This window comes from Tupaia chinensis, unplaced genomic scaffold, assembly GCF_000334495.1.
Source record: "Tupaia chinensis unplaced genomic scaffold, TupChi_1.0 Scaffold138665_1, whole genome shotgun sequence".
NCBI classification, from domain to species: domain Eukaryota; kingdom Metazoa; phylum Chordata; class Mammalia; order Scandentia; family Tupaiidae; genus Tupaia; species Tupaia belangeri.
Window position 1 is genome coordinate 315,734 of NW_006198557.1, and position 3,243 is coordinate 318,976.

At 49.5% G+C, this 3,243-nt stretch overlaps 1 protein-coding gene across 1 annotated transcript in view; it reads left to right on the forward strand.

Moving 5' to 3' along the window:
- The window catches only part of KANK2 (KN motif and ankyrin repeat domains 2), a 30,317-nt gene that overhangs the window by 12,526 nt on the left and 14,548 nt on the right, over positions 1-3,243 (forward strand).

The window sequence follows — 3,243 nt, forward strand, 5'->3', positions numbered from 1 at the left end:
GGATCTTGGGCACGCACGCACACGCGCCCGGCGTGAGTTCTGAGCCACCAGGTCCGGGACGCAAGACGCGGTTGACTACGTGGGATCTGGTGCCTTAACCACCACCTGCTGATCCAACCATGCATAGTATTTTAATTAACCACCACCTGCTGATCCAACCATGCATAGTATTTTAATTTTTGTGAATTGCCAGAGGGCACATGTACTCGTCAGAGAGAGACAGAGAGACCGAGAGACAGAGAAAGGGAGAAAGCACCCCCCCACACATACACCTAGGGTGTGTTTTCATTGTTAGGACTTGGAAATACAGGGTTTTCAGAAAAGCCAAAGTGCATTCTTGCATAGAAAAACAGAAAACATATGGGTCTGCAGGTGGCGTGGTGGCTAAGGGCGCTGAACTTCCACATGTTCAACCATGGTTCGAGTCCCGGCCCTGGCGGCTTTCTCTCTCTCCCTCCCTCTCTCCCTCCCTCCATCCATCCCTCTCTGGTCATAAATAAAGGAAAAAAGTTAAATAAAATAATTTTAAAAAAGAAAGAAAGGGAACCAGCTGTTAGCGTAATGGCTATGTCGCTGGACTCCCACGTAGTCGACCGCGGTTCACGTCCCGGACCCGGTGGCTTAAAACTCACGCCGGGCGCGTGTGCGTGCGTGCCCAAGATCCTGAGAGGAGAATGGAGGAGAAGGGATTGCGGCGTGACCATCCCCCCCTGGGGGGTGATTTCTCGCTTTCTGTCTCTCTGTCTCTGTCTCTCTCTGGCAAGCGCACATGCCCTATAGCAAAAACATATATATATATATATGGCTGGGCCCATTGGTTAATCTCATTAGCTATAACAAATGTGGCTGGGCCCACTGATTCACCTTCAGTTATATTAAGTCTGGCTGTGTCCACCACTTTAACGATATAATGAGTCAAAATAAAATAAAACAATAAAACAGGGACCAAGGTTGCCTCACCGGACTCCCACGTAGACGACCGTGGTTCAAGTCCTGTACCTGGAGGCTTAAAACTCATGCGAGGTCAGCCGCTGGCATGGTAGTTGGGGGCGCTGGACTCCCACGTGGCCGACTGCGGTGTGCATCCCAGACCTGGTGAGTTGCTTTCTCACTCTGTCCCTCTATGGTCAAATTAAATAAATAAATAACCGAAATGGAGTAATTTCAAAGAAGAAAGAAAAAAAACAAATCCTCACACCTAGTGCATATGTGTGAGTGCCCTAAACCCAGCCCGCCCGAGAGGAGAAGGGATTGCAGCGTGGCCATCCCCTCTGGGGGGCGATTTCTCGCTTTCTGTCTCTCTGTCTCTCCGATGAGCATATGCGCCCGATAGTAAATCTCTCCAAAAAAAGAAAAACAGAAAAAATAAGCCCTGACTTGGCCAGCAGGTCAAGTGCCTGGACTCCCACATGGCCCACTGTGGTTCGAGTCCCAGACCTGGTGGCTTGCTTTTTCTCTCTCTGTCCCTCACTGGTCAAATTAAAAATGAATAGAGAGAGAAGTGGATAAATAAAGTGAAATAAAATATTTTTTTTTTTTAGAATCACCTCATTTTATTATGTTTTCATGTGACCAGAGAGAGAGAGAGAGAGAGAGAGAGGCAGACAGTGAGAAAGCAAGCTGCCAGGTCCAGGACTCAAACCGCGGTCGGCCATGTGGGAGTCCAGGGCTCCAACCCACCACACCATGTACTGGTCCCGAAAGTCGTGACTTTTCTGACCACCCAACAGTATCAGTTTGCTACAGAGTATTTCCCACACCTGTTTCCTTTTTAAAATTGCCTCTGTTTATCTCAGTTCTCCCATGCAGAGTTCAAGACCTGTTCGCCCCACTCCCCAGCGGGATAATAACAACTATGATCATTCATCATCTGCTGTGATCCTGGCTTCTCAGGACATGACCCAAGACTTTTCTTCTTCTTTTTATTTATTTATTTTTTTTTTTGGAGAGGTTTTTGCTATAGGGCATGTGCTCTTGCTAGAAAGACAGAGACAGAGAGACAGAAAGCGAGAAATCACCCCCCAGGGGGGATGGCCCCCTTCTCCTCCATTCTCTCGGGATCTTGGGCACGCACACACACGTGCCTGGCATGAGTTTAGGCCACCGGGTCCGGGACTCGAACCGTGGTCGACTACATGGGAGTCCAGCCACATAGCCATGACGCCAACTGCTGGTGCCTCACATTGAATTCTTAAAATACAAAAAAATCAGGAGGTTGACCTAAGCTGGCTTTTTGTATTTGAGCCTCTCTGTGGAGGCTGCCGGGTGGTCACGCCCAGGGCTGGGATGCTTCTGGAAGAGTCTCTGGTGGGATGTCAGCAGCCCTGCCCTGTCTGCGTTCCTTCCTTGCGTTGAGCTTTCAGTCCCTGGGCCTTTGGTGCTTTTTAAAATGTTTTTGATTTTGATTTTTTTTTTTTTTTTTTAGCTTTTGCCATAGGGCGTGCCCGCTTGCTGGCGAGAGACAGAGACAGAGAGAGGGAAAGCGAGAAATCCCCCCAGAGGGATGACCACGCCGCAATCCGTTCTCCATTCTCCTCTCAGGATCTTGGGCATGCACGCACACGCACCCAGCGTGAGTTTAAGCCACCGGGTCCAAGGTTCAAACCATGGTGGGCCGTGTGGGAGTCCAGCACCTTAACCACCACGCCACCTGCTGCCCTGGCCCAGCTGTCTGATAATCAGCGTGCGCACACACAGGCGCACGCGTGCCCTGATCCCGGGAGGATGGAGCAGAGGGCATTGTGGCGCGGCCATCCCTGTGGGCACAATGGCTCACTTTCCCACTCTCTCTGTCTTTGCCAAGCACGCACGCCCTGTCGGAAAACCTAAAAAAAGAGGAACTCTAGGACCAGCAGGTGGTGTAATGGTTACGTTCCTGGGCTCCTACAGATTCGACAGTGGTTCAAGCCCCAGACTGGGCAGTTTAAAACTCACGCTGGGCGTGTGTGTGTGTGTGTGTGTGTGTGTGTGTACGTGCTCAAGATCCCAAGAGGAGTGGGGCCAGCAGGGGGTGTGATGGTTAAAGGCACTGGATTCCCACATGGCCAACTGTGGTTCGAGTCCCAGACCTGGCAGCTTGCTTTCTCACTTTCCCTTTCTCTCTCTTTGTCTCTGTCTGGTCAAATTGAAAATTGAAAAATAATAATAACAAATGAAAAGAAAGAAAGAAAGAAAGAAAGAAAGAAAGAAAGAAAGAAAGAAAGAAAGAAAGAAAGAAAGAAAGAAAGAAAGAAAGAAAGAAAG